The following is a 12,438-nucleotide window of genomic DNA, read 5'->3' as shown; positions in this document are numbered from 1 at the left end:
CCCCCCCCCCCCACACACACACACGCACACTCCTCACACATCCAACCTGCTGCACCTCACACTCAGGTCTGCTGGTGGAGACCGAAAGCCTCAGCAATCCTGCAACGCCACAAAGCACAGAGCGGCTTATTGACGCACAGCTTAGGGAAGCCTTATTGGCCAACATTAAACAGAGAGAGCAAACACTCCGCCACCCAGTTGTTGCCCCCGCGCTGCCACTGGCCGGAGTAACACCCATCCTTCAGCTCACACTATTAGGATGACACGTCAAGTGAAGGATGCCTGGCAAGGAAGCTCTTTGTGGTCTACCACAGACTCCTGCCTCAAATGTTTCAGTGTGTTGGCCTCTCTGGCACTGATGGCTAAGGCAGTGTGTGTGTGTGTGTTCTTGTTTGGCCAGTCAGGGCGGTAGCTTGAAGGCAGTTGGATTTGTTGGAAAATCTTGCTAAAGTGTTTTGTGTATTTTTGGCTAAAAAATACTCACAAAAGGCTCAGTTTGATACAGATACATGCCCAGTGCACCTGTGTAGCTGTTAGTTGTAGGTGCAGAGCCGATAATTCGTTTGACTTAAGTTAAGTAAAGTTAACTCTAAGGTTTTAAGCAAAGGTATTGCACTCAAAGCATGGGTTGGGGATGATGCTGAGCTGCTACCATGCCAAAATTTAGCTCCATATCTGTAAGATTGGCTGAGTTGTAGACATTTTTGTTTGCTAAGGTCAGTTGGTTGTGACGGCCATCTCGACTTGGGTTGACTCCAAAAGTGAATTTGTTGTAGATGTACATCCGTTAATTACTTCATGAAAGTTTCATTAAAATCTGTTCGGTGGTTCACGAGATATTCTGCTAACAGCACGGACAAATGAACACACACAGACACGAGCAAAACTAACTGAATTGAATTTTCAGAGATAGATGGGGTGGCTGCTTTTATACACACTCAGTCACAGCCTGTCGGTTGTATATTAATGCGTGAAACACATTTATTTTCCCAGTAGATACTGGTTCAAGCCTGAGTTTCTCCACAGGGCTAAACTTAGCAAGCTGTGACCTCTCACCTCAGCTTCCTCCCTTATAACTGCAGGAAGCATGTCCAGCCAATCCAGGCGGAAATCATTTGCTTTATATTAACAAACGAAACAAGGAGCGGTATTTGTGGACTCAACAGGTAAATGGTCACATTTGGAAGAGGCAGGGAGAGTTTTGTTGCGAGCGGAGTTGAATGTTGTCAGACGTAGACCGCTGAGGAGAAGAACACTCGGTGTTATCGCCTATTGCTTAAAATATGTGTTGAGAAGGACTCTCAGCCACTCTCGCACCAAATTATAACTCAATTTCTGTAAAATTTATGTAGCTATAGCCATTTTTGAATATGCCAAGATTGATTAGCTGTAGCGGCCATCTGAATTTGGATTAACTTCGAAAGCTAATCACTTGTAGATGCACATCGAATGATTACTTCCTGAAAGTTTCATTAAAGTTTGCTCAGTAGCTCATGAGATATTTTGCTAAAAGGCAGACAGAGTTGACTCTGAATAGTTAATGGAAACATTTTAAACAGATCTCATGCAAGCTGTTAGTGCTCAGAATATATGTTGGAGGTCAGTCTCAGCTACTACCACATAAAATTATAGCTCAGAATCTGTAAAATTGACAGTTATAGGTATTTTTGTGTTTTCTAAAGTCCTATGGCTGTGGCAGCTTTCTTAAATTGGGCTGACTCTAAAGGTAATCACTTGTAGATGTACATTTAATGATTATTTCCTGAAAGTTTCATTAAAATCAATCCAGTGGTGTATGAGATATTTTGCTAACACACACACAGAGGCAAAAACTTAACGATCTGCCTTTTGACAGGGGGTGATAATGATGTAAAACATCAACTTGTAGCTCACACTCAAATTTTTACAATTTCCTCCAACTACTCCTAATCCTCTCAGCACAAGACGTACAGGGGCAAAACAGCTGATCTTGATCTGATTACGAGTAATCTTCTACCCTCCTTTAATAAGTTCCTACCAACTTAGACGGAAGTACAGAGACCCCACTTATTGTTTCATTCATCCCCGGCTGCTGATGAGAGACAAGTGCAGGCACCAGGAATCACTTAGAGCTGCAAGCCGCTCGGCTCTTTGCCACAGAGGTCAGCGACCACGAGAGAAAACACAGACATCCTGTTATTAGAGAAAGAGAGGGGCATTAAAAAAAAATGGAGAAAAGCATACAGGATGAGTGGGGGGTTGACTGAAGATCGAAGTGCATAAGAGAAGGGGTACTTTGCATGACTGGCTTAAAGTCAGGGGGAAGGGGAAGGGACTCAAGCCTCAAATTTACTCTCACTCCTTTCAGATAAAGATGGCAGACACGTAAGCTCCATGTAGTTTATTATGACTTTTTTTCTTAATTAAACAAAAAGCGGCTGTTTGCAGCGAACAAATGATTTCTGATTCCTGTTGCTTTCACAGTAACAGAGACGCTCACGTGGCTCTCGAATGTCTAAGATCAATTTTTACGAGTTCAGTGGCTCTCGACTCATGTAGTCTTTTCATATAAACATGCTCAATTATAAAACCGATATATTGATAAAGGTTAGCACGCAGTTGTGACGTGGTGCAGTTTCACAGTCGTTTTTCCACACCAGTAATATTGTGAAGAATGCGAAACGTGATATTGAGTCGTTTCTTCGGCAGTGTTTATTTTCAGATGGTAATGCATCAATTTGCCTCCGAAGTGATGCGCTAATTGATTTTGACCTTCCTGATAGGATCTGTAAAAATAAACCACATTGATTATGATAGTCATGTTATTTCTCCTTTAAATTTTTGGCAAAAGCCAGCAGCCTCTGTCTGCTGACTGAAATATAGAAAAACAACTGCTGACAGACTGTAGAAAAAAAACATTCAACAACTTTGTTTTTCCACCAGGGAAACAGCAGAGACAGTTTTTTTTGAAAGGTGGTTCATGTTTTTGAGAGGAGAAACATTTTTATCCAACTATAGGCCTGACAAATGATATTGTTTGGAGTGTCCAACAAGCAAAGCAGCTGGAACCTGATTTATTTTCCTCCTGTCTTTTCAATCCCTATTTTCTGCAAAAAAGGTAAAGGTACTCATTGCAAACTCTAAAATCAAACATAAAAATCGTGTTGAAGATATTTAGGTGGAAATATAGGCGTGAATCTGCTGCCAAACGCGAAAGAAACGAGAACGAGAATAAATATCGGGGATCAAGCAGGGCGGTGGAGCGCCATAAATAGAGCATCGACATCGGTAAGATTATGGTTTCAACCTAACCTATCTTTTTATCTGCATACTTTACTTGACCACTTTAAAGGTGGATATATTGATCCCAATCAGATCGTCCATGTACATCGCCATTGGTAGCCTATTTTCAGTCACTTTGGCTGTTTCCACAGGGAAACAGACACACGTGAAATTTGGCAGCTGTTCTCAGATTTTGCTTACACATTTTAATTGAAGGACACATAAACTAACAACTTGGGAAACAAAATGTTCAGATTTTGTTTCTTACTTAATCTTTTTTAGCAGTCTTCATTACTTTTGCAATCAGTAGATTAAAGAAACACACACACACACAAAACACCAGAGAGATATTTGCTGTTTGTCTGAAAAGTTTTATTTCAATAATTTAAAACATGCATCCCAAGAGTGACAGTGAATCAGCCATTTTTTCTGCCTACAGTTGCTCATTTAGATGTTATCAAAATGCATACAGACATCCTTTGTCTACATTCTGGATATATATACCATCAAATAAAAGTTCTGAGATGGTATATTATCAATCTGGGCTCATTTTTGTATAATTTCTTTTCTGCTTGTAAAGATTTTTTTAGTTATTGCACGTTTTGCCCCCTGGATTTCAGTAGTTATCTTCCATGCTGCGTTGTTTAATTAGAATTCCTTTTCCGTTAAGCAATGAACTTGCCACTACAGGAACCATCATAAACGGCTAAATATGCTGACACAGCTCCAGTAAGGAGCCCATGCCTAGCATGGTTTACAATCCAGGATCTGAAGAAACGCAGTGCTGTTAAAGACGAGCGTTGCTGTAATGGGAGCGGACAATAGCGGCCTGTTAGTGGAAGAGAGGCAAGGCCCAGACTCCTTCTGCGACAATGACCTGCCGGCCGGAAAGAAAAGAGAGCCGACGCCAAGCATCAGTTTGTGTTGGAGAGTAACTCACACCCAGAAAGAATGTTAAGAATCTGTGTGTTAAAGTTCACACTGTATCGCCATCTGCGTCTGGATCCTGGCAAATAAAAGGCAGCTGTGCGTCAGTGTGGGAGAGTGTCTAAGAAAAAGAAAAGTGTTGTTTTGTCAAGTGTGGGTCAATCTACTTTGAGCAGATCTAAGTGCGGGCAGTCACACAGTCTCACATACAGGTCTACGGTTCAGGCAGAATCTAAGCATATAATTATGCTTTTTTTAAGTTTATATAAAAAACAGTTTGTAGGACCACCTAGAATCACAGCACAAGTCCTCTGCTTTCTCAGTTAAGAGGTAAAGTCAAAGACTGAACACATCCCACTGCCGTGCTTCAGCAGTCCGCCCAGTTCAGCAGGTTAGTTTCTTTTTTTTGTAGCCAGAAGGCTGAGACATGTTTTATATTTTTGGGATTTAAAAAAGAATTGTAATTCTTTATTTTTGTATGAGGACGGGGTTCTCTGTTTCATCTCTTTCAAGACAATTCACCAGGATCTTCTTTGACAGTTCAGGAAAAAAAAAAATCCCCACATTCCTTTGTTCTGAATTCTTTAGCATGTGTGTTCTACTACAGACCGTGTTTTTGCTCTCCGACTGACAGCGGACCTCACGCTTGTCCGCCAAATGGCAAGTGACACTGAGTGCCACTCGGACTGCGAGAGACGAAGGGAAAGCAGATGAAATCAATTTCGGCCTCGTTCGTGTTTTTCCTGTTTCTCAGCCCTTGTTGACAGACTGTGAAATGGGTTTCGTATGTGTCCTTTTCTTCTCGTAGATTCGGCAGAGTGCATTCGGAGTCCTACCTGCGAGACAGACGGCTGGGAAGGAAACGCTCTGATGTCGAAGCTTTGCATTTTAATCGCTGGAGATGGAGGAAAATGAGTGGGTGGCTACAGTGATTGGAGAAGTTGCGTTTCCATAGATCATATCGGGTGAGTATGCCCTCAGAGTATCAGGTCTTATAATGGCTAATATGTTAACTCACATCCTGAAACAAGTGTGGCCAAATGGATTTCACTTTGTGTTGTGTTGCATATTTTCCTCTTTAAAGTCACTCTGCAATGTTTTTGGAATCAAATCCTTTTGCTGTGTATTTTTGACCTCTGCAACTCAGAATAGCACACTGCTTTTTAATTTTTTTTTTTTTTTTTAGGAAATACACAGAACAAAAACTCTAACACACTTTGCAATACCTCAGTGGGTTTGGGCCTTATTTGCAGGGTGAGAGAACCAGGCAAAACAGGTGGCAGGTGACAAACTGTGAACGTTTTTTTTAAAAAGGGCTTTAACACTGAACGAACCGAACCACTTTCACAAACAAGAGGCGAATGCTGTGTCAATTATTGCCGTCTGTCAATCTTGCTGAATGTGCATTCTTCGAGCATAGTTAGAATTTGTGACAACTGTTGTTCTCACGTTTTGCCACCTGTTTTTTTTTTTTTCCTATTGACACAATGGACCAGTTTTCCAGGAAAGATAAATTGTCCTCTTTGGTCCATACTGAAGTGGTCAAAACTGAGTGAAGGCGATAGTTTTTCCATTAGACATCTCATGTTACTCTGAAATTTTAGAAACACTACTGTTAAAGTGAATGCAGCAACATGCACTACTCTCTGGCATTCAGCCTAAAGTAATCCTTGGTAGCTGTGTTTGCATTGGTGATTAGGTTTCATGTTTCTTTTTTTTTTGTAGATGGCACAGAGTACTGATGACATCACTGAAAGAGAAGTTACATGCTTTCTTAAGTAAATTAGTAAAGGTCGCACAAGTTTGATCTGAACATATCATGTGGGAAACAACTCATCTGTCCGCCTTTATTGGCTTACAATGAGCATTATGTTGTTTGATGCGTGATTTTGTATCCCTATTTTAAACTCATTAATAGTGTAACATTGATTTTTAGCCCTATCAACCAGCCCCAGTGGCCTCTTTCAGAACACATGTATTGTATTACGATTCAAACAACTGCCTTAAAAGACTTCTTGAGATTTTTCAGCTTTTCACATGCACTTCCAAGGGGAAAAATGAGTTGACTGCGTCAGTCATTTGCTCTACATCTTTAGTTACGGTTTTAACCAGCCCAAAAAGAGACCCAGCTTCTCTCCCCTGACTTTCCAGACTTATGCTGCGGCTATGAGAACTTAGAGGAGAGGTTAGATCAGATTACAAGAGAAAGACCAAAAAAAAAAAAAAAAAAGAGTAGCTGCCAGCTAACCTGCTACACCGCGGATTGTTGTTGCAGGTGTTCGAGAGCAGTTAACAGCTGTGACACATGTGGAGCTGCAGTCACTCATGAATAGTCATTCACAACTGCCACAGTTTACAGATTCACATTTTAAAGGCTGGAAGATAGCTCAGGAGATGAAAGAGTTAAACCTTTTCTCTGCCATATGTGTTTGAGAAAGACTTGGCACCATTCCTGTGCCTTGTATTAATACTCTGTTGAAATTATATACGTAACTTTGAAAAATGTCTCGCAAATTCTGATTAGTTTCTGCTCGTGGATACGCAGATTCTTTTGGAGTAAAAGTCCAGAATGTTCTAGTAGAGATCACACACTGTTTATGAAATGTAGGTTTAATTTAATTTGAATGAATGAAACCAAAAGTGATGTGCAAGAGATGAATATGAATAAGAACCCAGATTAAGACCAACTGCAGTTTTCTTTCTCTCAACATTATCTTCATTTTAAGCTCTGATTACAATTGAAATGGAATCTCAAAACTATATACTTTATTAGCTTCTTTTAAAACTATCTGCATTCAGACCATATGATGTATCATATGATATTATGTATCATATTATTAATTGGCTAAACTGGAAGCCCATGAAACTTTGTCATTAAGTTAATGTTCTTCTTCAATTTCAACCAAAATGTTTCTCACTTCATATAAAAAAGATCAAACATCAGATTAGCATCAGGGAAGTTTTAGATTTTATCAGAACAGACAAAGGCCTGGTTGATGGCTTTCTGACGGACTTCGTTCTGGTGCAGCTGTGTCCTCCCTTTGTCAACACAAAACACTTGGTCTTTTGAAATACCAAGAAGATGCAGTTATTTTCATGTTTCTGTGAAAAGCTTAGTGAGTGGCTCTGAGTGACAGGTTGTTCTGCTAGTGTTTTTATCTTACTCAGTCTGTTAGAAATTACAAAAATGGAACATTTGTGTTTCAAAATAAGAGTCTCATTCCGACTTTTAAACAACCATTTATCACAGGTTTTTTTTTTACTCGCAAATACTGTATTTTAGGGGCAATACAGGTTTTTTTTTTCTTTTTGATTTGTTTTTAAAGTTGTGAGCCTTCATTTTAGTTAATGATCAGCTACTTAGTTTCTCCGCTTGTGCACTTTAGCTATAACAAACATAACAGTAGTTTTGCTGTACTTTTCCTTAAGATGAAATTTAATTATTGACTGCATATTTTATTGCAGAGTGCAAGTAATGGAAAGATAAGTGTTTTGTGTTTTCAGTGCCATTTGTTTTAAACTTTACTGGTTACACAGTCTATAGAACAACCATACAGGTGAATACAACTCGTTTCCTTATTGTCAGCAGTCTTTTCCTTTTCTACATAAACTGGTCGTAGTATTGGGTGTTCCCCACTTTTTGAAACCTGTGTTTATTTTACATTTTTGAAAGAGCTGCAAACTAAACTGCGTGCAACCTTGGGTGGACAGTCCGTGCATGGGAGTCCAAGTGTTTGAGAAGGGAAGGGAGAAGAAGGGAGCAGCAAGGGGGAAAAACCTCAAATGTGAAAATGGCTGGAACTCCCAGGGTTTCCAAAAACAGAGCTCAAGATTTCATTACACATACCTGGACAGCTGAGAGCATGGAAACACCCACCCCTTATACATGAACTCAGCAGTTGGGTTGGTCAGAGGAATAATAAGAATAATGTAAACTAAATAGAACAGAGGTGACTTTCAGACAACAGAGCCAACATGTGTCAGACGCAGAAATGCACATGGGCATGTTCATCAGTCGCAGACAGCAGGGCCTCAGTCACGCTGATGGTGTCAGACTGAGTGGAGTTTATTGGATGTTCTGTCTGAGTGGACGGGCTGTTTTCCAAACCTGATGACGGCCTTTTAAATCCTCTTTTGATTTGACTCTTTGGACCTATCCAAGGTATTAAAGCTCCCGATCGATGACAAGGCATCAGTCAAACTAATGTCAACAACATTGTAAAGCTAATGCTCTTTACTCGCCAATAAGCCCTGCTGGCTGTGCTCCTACAGCTCCTCCTTTAGTGTTCTTTTATTAGTGAATGTACAAGGCTGCACAAACCGTCAATGTGAGCGACTAATGGGAATATTCTCATGCTGCCTTGACAGTCTGCTGGTAAGAATATAACCGCAGGCATTAAACAAAAGCAAGACAGAGCAAAGAGAGACAGGCGGTCTTGAAAAGTCAAGCTGGAGTTTAGTCCCTAAAACTAATTCTTCCCCTGGGGTCAGTCAGAAGGTCAAGGAGGGATATAGGAATAGAAGGAGGGAGGGTTAGAGGATCCTTTGGCAAAGAAAAAGCCCCCAGGGTTTGTACTTGGAAATCTGACTTTGTCTGTGTAAACAAGTCTGGAATGGCACACTTATATTGTGTGTGTGTGTGTGTGTGTTTTCTTTATATTAACTATATGTGCTGTGAAGTCATCCAAATGTATGAGAAAGAGAACAGACTCAGTTAGTGTAGATAATTTTTTAATAATTTGTAACCTGGGGGTCAAAACACTATAGGAAGTTGGGGGTTAAGAAGAATACTTTTTTAATCACTCATGCAGGTTTCCTGTTTTTTTCTGTTTTTTTTTTTCTTTTTTTTAATGACAAACTGAATATTTTCAGCCCCTGTAGTATTCCAATAATAGAAGCTAGCTTGTTTCTGCAGGCTGATAATTGCACGAGTTGCTTGTTTTATAACTCTGTTGCCATCAGAAGAATAGCTTTCAGTTTACAGAGACATCATAAACATGCTGAAAAAAATACAATAATATATATAAGTTAAAGACTTCAAACTTTGACTCTGCAAGTATGTTAGGATTAGGTTTTGCTGTGTCATTGGAATGTTTTTTAGTTTGGTGGAGTTAGCACTCCTTTTAACCCACAGCATGTATTAAAATAATGAAATTAATTGATATTTTGGGAAACCTGATCATCCCTTTAACACTGCAAGTCAAATTGAAAAAAGAAAAATATTCAATATATAAATAAAACGTGTTTCAAACTAAATATCAAGCTATAAGGCCTTGACATGTTTCTTTGTGGAATTTGTTAGGATCCTGTTGACATGCACAAGTTCTTATTCATACTGTCCATACTGTGGACAGGTACAAATAACTAAATTGATGTCAGAGATCTTGCAGTCAAGCAAAGGAGGAAGTCTGAATTCCATGTTTGCTTTGTTACAAAACCACCTTCCTGGACAGAGTTAAAGTAGCTCTACCATGCCCCCATTCAGCTTCCAGTTCACAGTGTCGCTCCCCCAGCTTAAATCCTTCTTAGCTCTGTATAAAATGATTGAAATATTTCTTAAATCATGTCATAATTTAATTTACTGAAGAGAAATCTATCCACAATCTGTCTAGAAAACATAAATTAGACTCGCAGTTTCGTTTTGAAGATAAAACCTTTTTTTTTTTTTCCGGATCTGCTGTTTCACTTGATACATTACTGCAGAAACTGAAGCTGGCCATATTTCTACTGTCCACAGACTTCAGACTGTGGGCTCAGTGTGAACGGAGTTCATCATCATCTTGACGTTCTCAGTGCCCTTTGAGTCAAACGGATGGCTCACTGCATCTAATCGTTTCTTCACCCGCTGTCTGTCTGCATTAGACACACGGTGACAGGACATCTGTTTTTGTGCCTTGTCTTGATCCATTTGTGCCAGCTTCTTCGCAGTAGCTCTGGCAAGACAAATTAATGTTACTTTGCTTGTTTAAGTAAGCATGCTGACTTTTATGCTATAGTCTCTGTTGGGTTCAGAATCAGAAGTTACCCTAAGGAATTTTTAATGCAGTTTAGTCAAGCAAGAGAAATGCAGTCAAGAATCAGATGCAAAAGGTAGTTTTTTTTTTTTTCTGTCTGTTGATGGTCTAGAGTGTTAATTTTTTAATTTAATGCCAAGGACACACATTATTTTGGCCATGAAACATAATTAATGAATCAACATGTACAAATTTCATAATAAATACTAAAAACTAAATGATTATAAGGTTTGCCCACTTTCAGATAGGTTCAACATATCCAGTGTTTTGTAAAAAAAGACATCATAATTGCTTTTAAAAGCTAAAAAAATATATTTTGAGTGGTTTAGCCATTGAATTGTTGATTTTATTAGATCATCAGATTATACTGATCAGCCTATTCAGCCTGTTAATATCGCAGTGTGCATCTTTATGCTACATTTGAAGACAGAAAATCCATTTTATAGTGTTACTCCAGCCATAACTCTTAGCTTCTGATTGTCCTTTTTAAATTTGAAGTGATGATTTGTAGTTGTTAACATATTCAATTACAAAATAGGACACCCCTTCAAGAAGTCAATATCAGTGGTCACTTTTTAATTTCATCCACTGTTCACTAGTGTTTTTAGTTATAGGTTTATTCTCTAAAACATTTTGTTTAGAATTAAGACAGGAGTTTAGCACCACAACAAATTTATCTAATTCTGAGTAATTAAATGAAAACTTACCTCTCACTGCATTTACCTGGTATCTTATAAACTAAATAAATGTATAAATTTACATAATTATATATTTCTAAATATTCAACCTGAAGGATTTCACACTTCAGCAGTTTGTTGGACGGTTATTGCAGGTGGACAGTGATCTCTTAGCCTTGTGCTCAGTCAAGTGAACAGAACCAGATGTCTTCTGTAAGACTCCAAGGAGAAGCAGGAAATGGCCATCCATCACGGACAGTGGGTGATGACATGTTTACATTTATTTTATTTTCCTTCTCCACAAACACAAAATTTGTTTGAAAATCTGCTAATCTGTCCATGTTTTATATGAAGTCACATTGTTTTTTTACTTATTTTTTTAAATGATTCCATTAAATTTCACAATAGCAAGATTGTTTACTTAAGTATGTATTTCTTACCTTAGCAATTATCAGACCAAAAATAAACTATATGACCAAGAGTTTTTCACCACACCTTGTTGAATTCAGGTGTTTCCGTCAGGGTTTGGACTTGGCTCCTTATCTCCAGTGATGCTTCAGCATACCAAGACATTTTGGACAATGTTTTGCATCCAACTTTGTGGCAACACCTTGGAGAGTGTTGTCACCCTCAAGAACCATAAAGACACAGTTTGATGACTTTGGTGTGGAAGTACTTAGAAGCTGTTAGAGCTGCAAAAGGAGGACCAACTACATTTCCTGTTGGTCTTGTGGTCAGGTGTGGCCAAATGCATTTGTCCAAATACATCTCTACGTCCACATTCACTTGTCTGTAAGCATGCAAAGAGCTTCATCTCTCCTTTAAAACAAGCAGGGTTCATACCCTAATGTTTATGCAGCCAGTAATGTGTCACAGCATCATAAAAGATGGCAACAGCTAATTAATGATTACACATTTTGTTCTTCAGGTTCAATGTTTTGTCCAGTGTAGTGTAAAAATAAACAGAGGGCAAAGCCATAGATTTAGTTTTAGTAGGTTTACAATTTTAAAAATATAACAAACTCATAAATACCATTCAAATTGCAAACCAAATATTTCACTACATATTTTTTCTTTAGACAAAAAAATAATTCACACATGGTACACAAAGAAGAGGTGTCTTTTATGTTGACTTGAAGTGAGCTGATAACAACACAAAACAACTTTCTGAAATACAATATCAAGGGAAGAAAAAACCTTTATAATGACACCTCTTTCTGACTCACAGTAATGTAAAGAACGGCCTTCAGGATGTTGGCAGGTGGGCTTACTTCCCATAAATCAAGGAAAGCTTAATTAATGAGCATAACAGCATAACCTTGCTACAGCAGGAAAACACTTATGGATCTTCAAAAAGCACAAGGTTTAGGTTGTTGTTTTAAATTACTTACTGAGATCAAAATTTTGTGAATTGACAACACAAAAAAAAAACCTTAGTCAAAATGATTGAAAGAGAAAAGAGGAAAGACCTGGTCATAACCCCGTTCTGTCCAACATGATTATATTATAGTTCTGTGTGTGGCTGCAAACAGAATCTTGGACATTTATTGATTATTTTC

At 38.6% G+C, this 12,438-nt stretch overlaps 1 protein-coding gene across 1 annotated transcript in view; it reads left to right on the top strand.

The window, feature by feature from the left end:
• The window catches only part of bmpr1bb (bone morphogenetic protein receptor, type IBb), a 68,077-nt gene that overhangs the window by 17,824 nt on the left and 37,815 nt on the right, over positions 1-12,438 (top strand). Inside the window, exon 2 of the mRNA XM_017435752.3 lies at positions 4,997-5,153. The gene's annotated coding sequence lies outside the window, so the exon portion shown is untranslated. The remainder of the gene's footprint in view (positions 1-4,996; positions 5,154-12,438) is intronic.

Source organism: Kryptolebias marmoratus, linkage group LG14, assembly GCF_001649575.2.
Source record: "Kryptolebias marmoratus isolate JLee-2015 linkage group LG14, ASM164957v2, whole genome shotgun sequence".
Lineage (NCBI taxonomy): Eukaryota > Metazoa > Chordata > Actinopteri > Cyprinodontiformes > Rivulidae > Kryptolebias > Kryptolebias marmoratus.
The sequence above is the reverse complement of the archived record's forward strand: the minus strand, read 5'-3'. Positions and strand labels throughout refer to the sequence as shown.